The following is a 17174-nucleotide window of genomic DNA, read 5'->3' on the forward strand; positions in this document are numbered from 1 at the left end:
ACAGAGAGATACAATATGTTGTTAATAAGGGCAAACTGTTTATATCCCTACAAGGGAAGATGACACTTGTAATTCTTGAGAACTGTATTGGTATAATACCATGTTAAAGGAGTATATATAAAGCCTGTGGATATAAGTGGACTTTGACATAATGATAAAAAAAATCCAATCAAGTGGGTTAAATGGATCCAAGTAAGTGGATTAATCTGATCTAACAAAATGTACTGAGAAAGGTGGAGGCAGACAAGGGTAAATTACATTACAAGAAAAGACACAAAAACCTATTCTAGCAGAGAGAAAGAACGGAGGGAGATGAGCATTGTTTGAACCTTATTCTCATCAGATTTGGCTCAAGAACATAATCAGTTAGGTATAGAAATCTAACTTGCCCCATAAGCAGTAGGAGGGAAAAGGGGAAAGAAAAGGGAGGGGGGTAGAAGGGAGGGAAGAAGCAGTAAGGGTAAAGGGGAAGAAAAGGGAAGGGGCTAATAGAAAGGAAGAGGGACTAAAGGAGGCAGTGGTCAAAAGCAAAACACTAGTGAGTAAGGAAAAGGAGAAAGAAAAACATTAATGGGGAGGGGAAAGGTTGGAGAGAAAGACACAGATAGTAATCATAACTGTGAATGTGAATGAGATGAACTCTCCCATAAAACAGAAGCAGATAGCAGAATGAATTAAAAACCATAATCCTACAATATGTTGTTTACAGGAAACACATTTGAAAGAGAGTAACACACACAGGGTAAAGGTAAAAGGCTGGAGCAGAATATATTATGCTTCAGTTGAAGTAAAAAAAAGCAGGGGTACCAATCCTGATCTCAGACAAAGCAAAAGCAAAAATAGTTCTTATCAAAAGAGATAAGGAAAGAACCTATATCCTGCTAAAAGACACCATAGACAATGAAGTAATATCATTACTAAACATATGTACCAAATGGTATAGCATCCAAATTCTTAGAGAAGTTCAGGAAGTTACAGGAAGAAATAGACAGCAAAACTATACTAGTGGGGGACCTCAACTTTCCCCTCTCTGAACTAGATAAATCTAACCACAAAATAAACAAGAAAGAAGTTAAGGAGGTGACGAGAATATTAGAAAAGTTAGGTATGATAGACCTCTAGAGAAAACCGAATGGGGATAGAAAGCAATATACTTTTTTCTCGGTGGTACATGGCACATACACAAAAATTGACCGTGTGCTAGGGCATAAAAACCTCACAATCCAATGCAGAAAGGTAGAAATATTAAATGCATCCTTTTCAGATCATGATGCAATAAAAATTATATGTAATAAAGGGCCATGGAAAGATAGACTAAAAATAATTGGAAACTAAATAATCTAATCCTAAAAATGATTGGGTCAAACAATAAATCATAGAAACAATCAATAACTTCATTCAAGAGAATAACAATAATGAGACAACATACCAAAACTTATAGGATGCAATGAAAGCAGTTCTTAGGGGAAGTTTTATATCTCTAAATGCTTACAGAAATAAAATAGAAAAAGAGGAGATCAATGAATTGAGCATACAACTAAAAAAAAAACTAGAAAAAGAACAAATTAAAAATCCTCAATTAAACACCAAATTAGAAATATTGAAAACCAAAGGAAAAAGTAATAAAATTGAAATTAAGAAAACTATTGAACTAATGAATAAAACTAAGAGCTGGTTTTATGAAAAAAACCAATAAAATAGATAAACCGTTGGTTAATTTAATTTAAAAAAGAAAGAAGAAAGCCAAATTACTAGTACCAAGAATGAAAAGGGTGAAACTACCACCCAGGAAGAAGAAATTAAAACAATAATTAGCAACTATTTTGCCCAACTGTATGCCAATAAATTTGACAATTTTAGTGAAATGAATACATATTTACAAAAATATAAATTGCCCAGATTAACAGAAGAGGAAGTAAAATACTTAAATTACCCCATCTCAGAAAAAGAAATTGAACAAGCCACTGATGAACTCCCTAGGAAAAAATCTCCAGGGCAAGATGGATTTACAAGTGAATTCTATCAAACATTTAAAGAACAACTAATTCCAATACTATATAGACTATTTGGGAAAATAGGCGAAGGAGTCTTACCAAATTCTTTTTTATGACACAAATTTGGTGCTGATACCTAAACCAGGAAGACTCAAAACAGAGAAAGAAAATTATAGACCAGTTTCTCTAATGAATATAGATGCAAAAATTTTAAATAAAATATTAGCAAATAGATTACAGCAACTTATCACAATAATAATACACTATTACCAGGTAGAATTTATACCAGGAATGAATGGCTGGTTCAATATTAGGAAAACTATCAGCTAAATTGATCATATCAACACCAAAACTAACAGAAACCACATGATCATCTCAATAGATGCAGAAAAAGCTTTTGACAAAATACAACATCCATTCCTATTAAAAACACTAGAGAGCATAGGAATAAATGGAGTCTTCCTTAAAATAATAAATGGCATCTACCTAAAATCTTCAGCAAGCATCATATGTAATGTGGACAAGCTAGAAGCATTTCCAAAAAGATCGGGGATGAAACAAGGATGTCCATTATCACCACTGTTGTTCAATATCATATTGGAAATGTTAGCTTTAGCAAAAAGAGAAGATAAAGGAATTGAAGGTATTAGAGTAGGCAAAGAAGAAACAAAGCTATCACTCTCTGCAGATGATATGATGATATACTTAAAGAATCCTAGAGAATCAAGTAAAAAACTACTTGAAATAATAAAGAACTTGAGCAAAGTTGCAGGCTATAAAATAAACCCACATAAATCATCAGCATTACTATATATTACCAACAAAGCCCAACAGCAAGAGATAAAAAGATAAATTCCATTTAAACTTACTGTAGACATTATAAAATATTTAGGAGTCTCCCTCCCAAAACAAAACCAGGAACTACATGAACACAATTACAAAACACTTTTCACACAAATAAAGTCAGATCTAAATAATTGGAAAAACATCAGTTGCTCATGGGTAGGCCGAGCTAATATAATAAAAATGACAATACTACATAAGCTAATTTACTTATTCAGTGCCATACCAATCAAATTACACAAAAAATTATTTTATAGAGTTAGAAAAAATAATAACAAAATTCATTTGGAAGAACAAAAGGTCCAGAATATAAAGGGAACTAACGAAAAGAAATGCAGGGGAAGGTGGCCTAGCCATTCCAGATCTTAAATTGTATTATAAAGCAGCAATCATCAAAACTGCTTGGTACTGGCTAAGAAATAGAGTGGTGGATCAGTGGAATAGGTTAAGTTTGCAAGACACAGTAGTCAACAACAATAGTAATCTATTATTTGATAAACCCAAAGACCCCAGCTTCTGGTATAAGAACCCACTCTTTGAAAAAAACTGCTGGGAAAACTGGAAATGAGTATGGCAGAAACTAGGCATAGACCATACCATATACCAAAATAAAGTCAAAATGAGTTCATGATGTAGATATAAAGGTTGAGACTGTAAGCAAACAGGGAGAGCAAGGAATAGTTTACCTATCAGATTTAAGGAAAACAGAAGAATTCATGACCAAACAGGAGATAGAGTACATTATGAAAAACAAAATGGATAATTTTGATTACATTAAATTGAAAGGTTTTTGCACAAACAAAGCCAATGCAACCAAGTTTAGAAGGAAAGTAGAAAATTGGGAAAGACTTTTTACAACCAGTCTCTCTGATAAGGACCTCATTTCTAAAATATATAAGAATTAAGTCAAATTTATAAGAATACAAGCCATTCCCCAATTGATAAATGGTCAAAGGATATGAACAGGCAGTTCTCAGATGAAGAAATTAAAGCCATCTATAGTCATGAAAAAATGCTCTAAATCACTGTTGATTAGAGAAATGCAAATCAAAACAACTCTGAGGTACCACATCACACCTATCAGATTGGCCAAGATGACAAAACAAGAAAATGATAAATGTTGGAGAAGATGTGGGAAAATTGGAACACTGATGCAATGTTGGTGGAGTTGTGAAATGATCCAACCATTTTGGAGAACAATTTGGAACTATGCCCCAAGGGCTATAAAAATGTGCATACCTTTTGACCCAGCAATAGCACTTCCAGGGCTATATCCCAAACTGATCATACAAATGGGAGAAGGACCCATGTGTACAAAAAATATTTATAGCAGCTCTTTTTGTGGTGGCAAAGAATTGGAAATTGAGAGGATGCCCATCATTTGGGGAATGACTGAACAAGTTGTGGTATATGAATATGATGGAATACTATTGTGTTATAAGAAATGATGAACAGGCTGACTTCAGAAAAACCTGGAAAGACTTGTATGGTCTGATGCTGAGTGAAGTGAGCAGAACCAGAAGAACATGCTACACGTTAACAGCCATGTTGTGTGATGACTAATATTGATAAACAATCCTTCCAAGCAATACAAGAATCGAAGACATCTCCAAAGGCCTCGTGATGGAAAATGCTATCCACATCCAAAGAAAGAACTATGGAGTTTGAATACAGATCAAAGCATAGTACTTGCTATTTTTTTTCTTCTGTTGAGTTTTGTTACCTCTTTCTGGTGGTTCCTCCTATTTGTTCTAATTCTCACTTACAACATCACTAATGTGAAAATATGTTTAATAGGAATGTATAGGTATAGCCTGTATCAGACTGTGCACTGTCTTGAGGAGGGTGGTGGAGAGGAAGGGGGAGAAAAATTTTAAAATCAAAAGCATATGGAAGTGATTATTGATAAATCAAAATTAATTAATTAATTTAAAAAAAAGAAATTTTCTAGTCCTACAGTCTCTTCCCAACTCATCTGTATTTGAATGCTTAGTGTGTCACACTATTATACTATTAAAAGGCTGTACTACTAAAAGGTAAAAAATCCACTTTGCATGGTTTATCAACTCTAGTTTAATGGAAAAAGAGAAGATACTCACAGAATCTTGAAAAGTATCACAGGTCACACTTAAAATTTCATTTATACTCTTTCCCAGAGTGAAATTCTGCATAAAATTTTATGTGTCAACCTCAAACTTGCCCTTTTATGCAAACTATGATTTCACTCCCAGGATCATTCATGCCTCACAGTGCAATTTTAGTCACTGAGAGCCATCTATGGGAGTTAAACTCTACCCAAGAAAATCTGCAACATCTCCATACCAACAGCCCAACCTGTATAACTGGTCAGACAACTGATAACTCCCCCTGACCCCACCTCCACTCCAATGAAATGCCAGAGATCAAGTGTGACTGACCACTTGAAAGAGCTGCCTATGCTAGTTGCCTCCATTTCTTCATCTCCCACTCACATATCACCCCTTTCAATCTGACTTCCCTTGAGCCACTCAACTGAAACTGACCTCTCTAAGGTCACTAATGATACTGATAAATCCAGAGGCTATTTTAGGGCCCTAGCCTTTTTGATCCCTTTGAAATATTTGATAATATTGACCACTCTCTCCTTCTGGAAACTTTCCTCTCATATAGACATTCTTCTGACCTTATTGTTTTCCTAGCGCTCTGAATCATCCTCCTCAGTCTTCTTTGTTTTATTAGCATCTATATTCCATCCCCTATGCATGACTGTAATTCAATTCTCTGACCTGAGCTCTTTCCTTTTCTTTTTCTACATTTCCTTTCATGGACATCTCATCAACTACTATGAATTTCACCATCTTTTCTATGAAGAGGACACCCAAGTAACCATATCTGACCCTCATTTCTCATCTTAATTCCAGTTCTTAATCTCTGACTGCTGGAGATAATGCCCATGTCCCATAATATTTGAAACCTAAAATTAAAAAAAAAAACGAACTCATTATATTTTCTTCTAAACCCACCTCTCCTCCTAACATTTTTATTTTTGTGGAAGGTAACACCATTCTTTAAATTACCCAGGTTCACAACCATGAATTCACATTTGGATCTTTTTCACTGTCCCTTATCCCCTATATATAATAAGTGGTCAAATCTTATTAATTTTACATCCTTGGCATCTTCATATCTTCCTACTTCACCTCATTCCTAGTTCACTCCCTCGTCATTTCTTATCTGGACTAAAGCAATAATTTATTTATTTAATTCAATTTTATTTTATTTCATATTCTGAATTCTCTCCCTCCTCACCTCCACCTACTGAGAAGGCAAGAAAAACAAACTGTATTACAAGTATGTATAGTCATAGCAGTAATTTCTCAATTAGTGTCTCTGAATCCAGTCTCTTCCCTCTCAAAACAACTCTCTACATAAGTACCAAAGTCATAATCCTAAAGCACAGGTCTTAACCATACTCTCCTGCTCAAGAAGTTTCAGTGGATCCCCATTGCTTCCAGGATACAATATAAACTCCTCTGTGTTGTATGTAAAACACTTGACAATTTTTGACTGACTCCTGACTTGCTTTCTTGGCTGATTACATATTACTCCTTCTCAAACACCATGCTTAGGCACACCAAGCTACTTCTTATACATGGCATTCTATTTCCCACCTCCATGCTTTCGCATAGTCTTTCCTCCTTCCCTCCCTATTCCTTCCATGGTTTTCCTCCATTCCTTTGCCTCTTGTAACCTCTAACTCAGTTTGAGTATTACCTCCTTGAAGAGACCTTGCCTAATTCCCTCTAGTTATTAGGATATTCCTCAGCCACTGATCACTTTGTAATTATTTTGTGTATGTTCTTCATATACCTGAATATTATACAGCCCCTAGTAGAATGCAAGTTGCTTGAAGGTAAGAGCCTTCACTTTTGTCTTTGTATGGTCAATACCTGTCATAGTGTCTGGTCCTTAGCACTTTATTAATGCTTAGTTATTGGCTATATATCAATATTTCTTCCAAGTAGAGCATTAATATTCCCCTGCTTAGTAATGCAAGTAGTAGACCCATGGCTTACAGACTAGATTATCTATTGTTATCCATCCCTTTTTCTGACTCAAATTTTAGCCACTGAATCCTTACCCATCCCCCTAGGACAGAGATTCCTATAGTCCAAGTAATACTAGATTTAAGTTGGCAATGTGGTTGTCTTTAGGAGCTTGTAGACTATGGAGACCATAGAAATTAATAAAATGGGAATTAATATACAACTTACTCACCCTTGACGTGGTGGAAATAGTCCAATAGCAACCCACCAAGTGGGAACTTGGCGATATAGGGAAGTAATTGAGGAGGAGGGATGATGGAGCCAATCATTGTGCTGCCTACAGTTGAGTAGGGGAAGGGAAAGCATGATGCTACAACAGGTCATTGTCTTTGAACCTTATCTTCCTCTCTGACTTAGTGCTGTGCATTTTCCTACCCCATCTACTTACCCAAGCTTTGAACCTGTTGTTCCTGAACTTAGACCATATTATCTGACCCAACTCTCTGGGTTGTTACTTCTGAATTTCTGATTTTGAAGCTTGGATTGTTTCATGATTATCTTCTCTTACATTTTCTGTGTTCTACTCCAATTACATCACACCACTTATTCTATAAACTTGTCAGCTTTTTCCTTATCTATGGATTACCCACTAATCCCAAGAATCTCCAACATCTATAGGGGTAGGGATACACTAACAAGACTGTGCTGTAACATGTTAACATATCCTGGACTTGCCTTACTTCTGATGACATGTCAGAAATTTGCACCATTATTATTAACTGTGTGATCCAGATATGAAGAGGGAACAGTACTATCTTTTACTAAGGGGTACATAAAGCACAGAGCAACATGCTCCCCCTTATACACTTTAAAAATATCCTCCTCTGCCTTTGTACTGTGGGAGGATCAGCTTGAGTATTTTGACCTAAAAGCTCAAGAGGTAATAGCAAAACAGATGCTACATTTCTAGAGGAGCTTTTCTTCTAAAGGTGTTATCATGGCAGATTTTTGACATCTCTCAGTAAAAGTTAGGAAATATTAAAATGCTAAGCTACAGACACCACTGTCTTCTATTCTTTACCTAGTGAACTACTCCTGTTCAATTTATACAAGTAAGCATTTTAAAGATCTGGATCACAAAATACAGTGAAACAAGTTCTTCTGTTGGATGCATTGTGGCCCATATGCATTAAACTATTAATTTAATAATCTGTGCTTTTTTTTTTCAATGACTTGCCCAAGTGGCCTCCTTCTCAAGGTGAAAGAACAATTTAAGTTCATTCAAAATGATGAGGTTAGGAATAACGAGTTAAGCAAAATAAGAAATCCCTGTACTCCTTCTCCTTCTCCTTCTTCTCCTCTTCCTCCTCCTCTTCTTTCTCTTCCTCTTCTTCCTTTTTCTCTTCTTCCTCCTCCTCCTCCTCTTCTTCATACTTCTAGATAATATTTACATATTGGAAACATGTTTTTCTTTTATTTTTCTAAGTCATCCAAGCAAGATTCAAAGCATTTCCAAGTTTTGTAAGAACTATCTAATGAGTATATTGGTTTCTATTATTTACATAAGGTCAGAAGTGAATGCCGCTCTTTCAAAATATATTGACACTTTGGTTTTGAATGTTCCGAAATAGCTCTCCAAACTTTAGCAAGACCCATTTGGCCATTTGAGGAATAATAATAAAAATAACAACAATAACAATAACAATAATGACTAACATTTATATAGCACTTACTATGTGGTAGGCACTGGGGTAAGCACTTACCACAATTATTATCTCATTTGATCCTCACAATAACTCTGGGAGGTAGGTGCTATTATTATCCCCATTCTATTGATGAGGAAACTGAGGCAAACAGCTAAATGAACTTATCTGAAATGGGGAAAGTTTCTACTCCCCAATAAGGACCATATTAAATTTATACAGATGTCACAGATTTTTGTATGCATTTACTGAAAAAAATTCAAAAAAACTATAATTCTTTGCTGGGACAACAATTTATACAACAACACTGTACAGACAGCTTTGAAAGCTATAAGAATTAAGATCAACACAATGACCATTTATGATAAAGGTGGTAGATTTAGGGTGCAGAGTGACATATACATACATATAAACACATATTAGGTATCTATGGATTGTCTATCTATATTTTTCAGTAAAGGCATTGAGGGAATTTGTTTTACTTGACTATGCATATTTGTTACAAGGAATTAATTTTTCTTTTCTTTTTTTTTTCAATGGAATGGGGTGGAAGGGACAGAAAATAGATTCCTCTCAATCTTTTCAAATAGAGAGTTCGAAGGGTGCTACAGATATGAAATTCTGCATGCGTTTTCAGTCAAAATCACTGTATTGTTAGTTTTACTTGTTTTACTTTGTTACAAAGGTCCTCTGATAAAGTGGAAGTAATGTATAAGTGTCATGTAAAAACAAAACACATCAATACATCTATATAGAAAAAATAAGGAATTTTTGTTCAAGTGTGTGAAAATTTCCATATTTTTCTGAATTTCTTTCTCATGTTGTTTTTTCTTACAGGGCAATAATATTCCATTACATTCATGTGCCACAATTTGTTTAGCCATTCCTCAATTAATGGACTTCTACTTAATTTCCAGTTCTTTGCTTTACCAAAAAACAAAGAAAGAAAGAAAGAAAAAAAAAACATGTTGCTAAGGATATTTTAGCCTAACTGGAACCTTCCTTCCTTCCTTTGACCTTCTTGGTACATAAGCTGAGAAGTAGAATCCTGGGCCATCTCCAGTCGTTCTGATGAATATCTGGCCACTGAATCCCGTTGGGTCTGGAGGAGAAAGTGAGGCTAGTGACCTTGCACAGCCCTCTCTCACTCAAATAAAATTCAATTGCAAGTCATGGCATCATCTCCCTGATGTCATGGTCCTCTTCAAGAACTAAACACAAACACAACAACAAGTAGAATTCCTGGGTCCAAGAGTATGGAGAGTTTTGTCACTGCTTTTTTTTCTTTTTGGTGAAAGCCCAACTGTTTTCCAGAACTGTTAGATTAATTCACAGCTCTACCAACAGTGTATTGCTGAATCCATTTTCTTCTATCCTCTCCAGTATTAACAATTTCCATCTTTTGTCATGTTTTCCAATCTGCTGAGTGTGTGGTAAAGTCTCATACGTATTTTAATTTATATTATCTTATTTTTCCTTATTGGAAAAAATCTTATACATTTTTTGTTAATAATTTACACTTCTTTTGAAAACTTTTTTTATATTCTTTGATCAGCTAACAACCAGTCAGTCAATAAGTATTTATTAAATGATTACTACAGGCCAGGGATTGTGGTAGGTGCTGGGGATATAAATATACAAAATGACACAGTCTCTGCTCTCAAGAAGCTTATATAGTAACATGGAAGACAAAATATTCATATAGTCATTGTTAATATATGAAAATGAATACAAGGTAGTTGAATGCAAAGTAGAGAGGAGGGCACTAGCAGTTGGGGAAGGGGATCAGGAAGGTCTTTGTGTAGAAGGTGGTACTTAAGCAGCATTTTGGAAGAAGTAAGGAATTCTATGAGGTAAAGTTGAGGACAGAGTGCATTATAGAATAACATCCATTGCCGAAGTATGGAAACATGAGATGTAATGCTGTGTGTAAGGAACAGAGAGGCCACTTTGGCTAGACTGTAAAGTATGGGAAGGGGAAATAATATATAATAAAACCAGAAAGATAGATTGAGGCCAAATTGTGAAGTGATTTTAAAGACAAACAAAGCAGTTTATATTTTATCCTAGAGGTAACAGGAAACTACTGGAATTACATGGTTAGAGCTACACTTAATAAAAATCTCTTGACTGCTGGTTGGATTATTGCTTGAAATGGGAAGTGATTTAAAGCATGGAATCCAAATAGGAGTCCAGAATGGTCACCAGAACAAAGATTCAGCAATGAAAGAGAAATCCCTCAGCCTATCACCCTCATTTTATTGATAAAGAACAATGGCAAAAAGAGGTTAAATGACTTGTCTAGGTTTTAATAGCCAGCAAATGCTTGAGACAGAATTTGAACCTAGGTCTTCCTGCCTTCATGTCCAGCACTATCCACTCTGCCATGCTGCCTCAGCTAAGGTAGAGGATTATGATCAAAAGTGTTGAATACCTGCAATGCTGTGGAAGTAAAAATAGCAATCAGTTGGATTTGTGGAGTAAGGAGAAATGAAGTATAATGCTGAAATTAAGAACCTTGGAGACTAGAAGAATGGTGACATACTCAAGATAAATAGAAAAAGTTGGTAGAAGTGATGGAGGAGATAATGAGCTTAAGATATTTCTTGTAGATATAGTTCAGAATATCCAATATGCAGTTAGTGTTGTTGGCTTAGAGCTTAAGAGAGAGATTTGGAGAGGATATACAAATCTGTGAATCCTATGCATAGAAATAATTAAATCCACAGGAGTGGATGAAGTCACCAAGATAGAGTCTAGACAGGGAAGTTAAAATGACTCTTCATCTTGTTATTTATGCTATCACCTATCTCCTTATCATGATCATATTCTCTGACCCTCTCTACTGCCCAAGAAGCTTGGCCTCCATCCCTGTACCCCACTGCTCTGACAAATGCACTTTCCTTTTATCTTGCTGGGGCCCTGGCCTCTTTCTCACTTCCTATCTACTCCCTCACTATACATTCTCTCTCTCTTTCTCTATTTTCCCTTCATTACTGCTCCCCTTTCCTGTATTCCTTTATTTATTACAAGTATGCTCTCTACTTTCCATTTCTATACCTCAGAACTTTTTATTGCCTTTATCCATTCTTTTCCTCTTTCAACTCTGAGGGGGGGAAAGTGGCCGTATTCCTTGACAAGGATCCTTCTGATTGTGTTTTTGATACCATCTAAAACCTCTTCTATCTGTCTTTCCTATTTCTGTTGATATCTTATCCCACTCTTTCAGACTAAAAAACATAGTCTTCTGGGCTCTTCCTCCTATTTTACTCCCACATCTAATTACTCAATTACCAAATATGGTCAATTCTACTTTTGAATGATCTCTCTAATCATTCATTTTTCCCTCCATTCCTATTGTTACTTTCCCACTCTGGGAACTTATCACTTCTCAGTTAGATAATTTTAATAGCCCCCTACCTGATCTACCTACCTCCAGTTTTCCCTCTCTCATTCATCTTCTATACAGGTAGAATACAAAATAATCTCCCAAGGTCTTCCCATTTCCCTGTTCAAGGATGTTCAGGGTTTCCTATTGAATAAAACAAACTTCTCAGCCTGGTATTCAAGTCTTTGACAGTCTTGTTCTAACCAACATTTCCAGTCCTATAGTAGTACACAAAATACTTGGGAAAATTACACACACACACACACACACACACACACAGAGAGAGAGAGAGAGAGAGAGAGAGAGAGAGAGAGAGAGAGAGAGAGTGAAATGAATTTCACCCTTAAAAATTATCCTTTTCTAATCTTTAGTATTTTGGTCTTTTTTTTGTCTTGCTTATTACTTCTCAGTAACAGTTGACAGTTGTTTTTACTGGTCTTCTTAATGTTCTTACAATTTCAAAAAAAAATTAATTACATGGAGAGGAATCAATAACAACTCTGCCACCTTCAGTTCCCTCTGAAATAATTGTTTCCTTAAGATTAATTAGGACTCTTTCAAAGTAGTAATGTCTTGGTTCTTGACATTTTGGGGGTTTGTTTTTCACTTTCTTCTGTGCTTTGTTATGATTGATCCTGTTTCACTATGGGCTTAAATGAATTTTGCAATGTTTGATGTCCCCATACCAAAGACCACTTTATTGTTATGTACCTTTAAAAGGTACAACTTTTTCATATTTCCTTGGAGTAATATCCATTCTTAAAATCCACCAAATTAAAAACACGAGAGCAGTATTATGTTTATATGACACAGTACAGCATTCAATGAACAGGAAACTATCTAAATGTGAGGAAACCAGCTTAATACAGTTTCATCTGGTCAAGGTTAGATGTTCTAAGTCAGACTGGAATCAGATATATGACATTTGCTATCACAAAATGAAATCATATAAGAATTATTGCTTGTTTCAAGTAATTTGTACATTACTGCATTTTGTGGTATGTACTCTACACTCCAATAAAACTGAACCACTTTGTTTTCCCTAATCTTTTTCTTCCCTTTCCTACTTCAGCATCTTTGTGTATGCTATCCCACTTAACAGGAATGGCTTACCTTTTGCTCTTCACTCTGAATTCTACCTATTACACTGTTTCTCTTCCTTCAAGTTCCAAATTAGGTATTTCATTACCATGATACTTCCTTCATGATGCCTCCTCTCCCTAGTAATGATCTCTTATTCCTTGATTCTTGCATGCCACTCTGGCCCTTCACATGCAATAAATAGTTTTCTACACATTATAGGCTTTTATATTGTAAGATCCTTGAGGGAAAGGACTACACAGTTGTTTTTTTCCAAACAAAACCAAGTTCTTCTTTTTTCTTCAGCGCCTGACATAATGTCTTGTGCATAATAAGAGCTTAATAAAAAATGACTGAATTGAAATGCATTGAAACTGACTTCCTCTTCCTCTTTGATACTCTCCTTTTTTCTTAATGGTTGTGCTCCTTTTTATCTCCTTCATTGTCTTATGTTTCTTTTTCCAACCCCCTAAGGTGAATATTCTATAAAATTATGCTCTTATCTCTTAAGTCTTCTCTTTTGACTTTATCCCTTGTCAACTCTTACAACTTTCACCATTACTTTGATACAGATTTATCTTAAATCTATTTCAAATTACCTAATTTTATGCAACCCGCCCTCAAATTTACATTTTGGACAGAGCATTGATAAGCTGGAAAGTATCCAGAGGAGGGCAATCAGGATAAGGATGGGATCTCAAACCATGCCAAAACACAATCACTTGAAGGACCTGAGGATATTTGGTCTGATGAAATAGGAATTGATAGAGACTGGACAGGATTTCTTGAAATATCTAAAGGATTGTCATGTGGAAGAATGATTAGATTTTTTTCTTAACTTGGTCTTGAAGAACAGAATTGCGACTAACTGATTAAAACTGAAGGGCATAACATAACATAAAGAAACACAACATAAAGAAAAATTTCCTAAGAATTAGTGCTTTCCAAAATAAGAATAGTCTGCCTTAAGAGGTTAGTGACTTCTCTAGTGGTGGAAGTTTATCAAAAAAAAGAGGCTATATGACCTCCTTATCTGTTCAAAAGACATTTATGCTTTGTGTAGGGGATCTGAATCGCTAACTTCTGAGGTCTTTCCAATCAGTCAATCAATTAACACTTATTAAGTGCCTACTATGTGCTAGGCACTGTGCTAAGTGCTGGGAGTACAAAAAGAGTCCAAAGATAGTGTCTGCCCTCAAGGACCTTACAACCACATGGGGGGGGAAACAAGCAAACAAATTTAGACAAAGCAAGATATCTATCTATCTATCTATCTATGATAAATAGGAAATAATCAACAGAGGGAAGGCACTAGAGTTAAGAGGGTTTGGAGAAGGCTTTCATTAGAAGGTGGGATCTTAGTTGGGACTTAAATGAATCCAGGGAGGTCAGTAATCAGAGAGGTAGAGGGAGAGTGTTCCAGGCATGAACAACCAAGCAAATATCCATAATGAAAAGATGGAATGTCTTGTTCATGGAACATGCAGGAGACTAGTTTCACTGGATCAAAAATTATGTGTTGGGAAGTAAAGTATAAGAATACTGGAAAGGTAAGAGGAAGATAGGTTATGAATGTTCCCTCATAGTTCCATTGATGGGAGATTTTTCAGTCAATGCTATCTTAATAACACAAAACATATTCTATTAGATGTTGATTATTTGGAATTTTCAAGGGGATAAGTACCAATCACTTCTCAATGAACACCTGTTGCTCATGGTTGGTGAACTTAGGAGCACCTCCAGGGTCACTCCTGGCTCTGCAAAGTAAGGAGGAAGAGGAAAGGAGTTTGACCATCTAGACAAAAGATCTAATTAAGAAATAGAAGGGCAGAGTTGGAGGCAGTGTGGTAAAGGGAAGGGAACATTGAGTTCACAGTCTAAGACTTGTGTTCTGGTCCTGATTCTGCCACTAGTTGACTCTGTAGATGTCTCTAAGTCACTAAAATCCCTTCAAATTCCAACATTTTATTATTCCTTTCAACTGGACCAAAACCAAGATTTCCAGAAAGCCAGAATCCTAACTTAGCAGTGAAAGAATTTAGTATACCATTATAATGATTACAGAACATACAAGACTATCAATCAACCATCTTCACTCACCAAGATCTACATTTGTCCAAGATGACTATCAAATACATAGAATGTTCTTTAATCTCTAAGTCACACAAGAACACATTATATTATAGCTTGGAATAAGGTTATAAGGGAAGGTCTTTGGTTTCCACTCACATCATTGTTCAGATGCAGAAAAAGTATCATCCAGTAGGAAAGGACTGCATTTTAAAGCTTGATGTTAAAGTAATATTTAATCAGTCTCATTATTTAAATAAGAATTGATTGACTTCAAATTCTATTATAAGACTTTCCGGAGACCTTTTATTTTTGTGCACAATGAGAATACTTGTTCATGAATCATTTTAAAAAAGTATGGAATTATTGTAATATCACTTAGATATACATGTACATTTATGCACAAAATGATGGAAAGAAAAAGACTGAGTAAATGCAGTCCCCATTATCAACTCAAAAGACAGTTAAGCATAATAGTCTCTTGCTTTCCTACTAATTTGCCTGAGGAGATAATTCTTAGAACCAAAAGCTAGCAGTGTTCTACTCAGCATGCTTGGAGAATTGTACATTATCTACAAATATAGAGAAAAAGTGATTTTCTAGAATATATTACTGCACTGTTTGTAATCTCTTTAAAGTGACATTAATAGAGACTAAATGCTTTTTTAAGACAGTATTTTTGTTAAGATTAATTTACAACATCAGTATGGATATTCCATTCCTATAAAACATTTCAAAAACTTTCTGTAATGTTATCTCTCTGTTATGTGTATGTTTGAGTCATGTATGTGAAGAGGGATGGCCTCCTTATGAACTACATCCCTTACAAGCATGTGTGGAGCATAGCAGATGATGATGCTGTGCTAGTATGGACTTTAGTTGGAGGTGAGCATTTGCGGTGCACCTGATGGGGAGACTGGGTACAAACTCTGATGAGAAACATAGGACGTGGGAGGATTCTAAGAGGCGACTGGAAAAGAGAAAAGAACGATGCAGATCCAGAAAAATGACTCAGAACTGCATCTATCTCCTACAACCTGTAACAGGAGGCTTTTATTCTAAGAAGCAATGACTGCAGTCATCTTCCTTACTCTTCTGAGAAGCCAAAGTTGCAAGATTTCACTGGTTCACAGATCTGCTGCTGAGATGCACTGCCTTTTGGACTCTGAAGCTCCTGGGCTGGCTGACTGACTGGCTGGGCGAATTGTTAACACACTTTTACCCCTCTTTAGTTTGCTAAAGTATCCAAATGTAGCAGCATGAGGAATGCCAACAGAGTACATACCAATCTGTTTTCCTGCTCTCCTAGCTTGTGGTATCTGGCTTATAAACTAGACTGGGAAAAGAATGCTAGGGAACTCATTCTACATTTCCTAGAAGTGTGGCAGATTTTGTTTGGGAAACAATTAGGTGATTGAATTGTTTCTGCTTTCATTTTAACTTATTTAAAAAACAAACACCTAACATTTATGTTAAGAAAATGTCTTTTTCCATTGCAATCAGATTAATTCTGGTTGGTCAGGGGAAGTTTAGAGTTTAAAATAGGAGCTTGCAAACAGTGTTTAGATAAATAGTTAACTCAAGTGACTCCTAGGAACCTGAATTTTGTCACTGGGGTGTTACATGTGCACAGTAAAAGATCATTTAACCCTCAGAATCATTTCAATACAGGAAGCTACAATAGTGAAATGAGGACATAATGTTTGAGTGTTTGGATTTGCATCTCCCTCATGCCACAAACTTCAAGGTTTCATCTGCCAGAAACAAATGAAAACTTTTCTCAATGCTTTATCAAGTGCCTATCATCCAGACAGGAAGTTGCCAACCATGCTTAAAATCACAAATGCAAGTTATTCACTGTGGCACGTTAAGTAATAAGGCAGATTTATAGTAGCAGGTAAGACTGATACAAAACTACTCGCAAGATATACCACATAGAAGTAAACAACTTAAATCGGAGAAGCATCTGGGAGAAGTACAGGCATATGGGTGGATATTTTGTTTCAGATACAATGTCTAAAGCTAAGGGGAAAAAAGTCCTCTGCCTCCTTTGCCCACCCACCAGCCCTAG

This window comes from Vombatus ursinus, unplaced genomic scaffold (genome assembly GCF_900497805.2).
Source record: "Vombatus ursinus unplaced genomic scaffold, bare-nosed wombat genome assembly UNPS02014779.1, whole genome shotgun sequence".
Taxonomy (NCBI): domain Eukaryota; kingdom Metazoa; phylum Chordata; class Mammalia; order Diprotodontia; family Vombatidae; genus Vombatus; species Vombatus ursinus.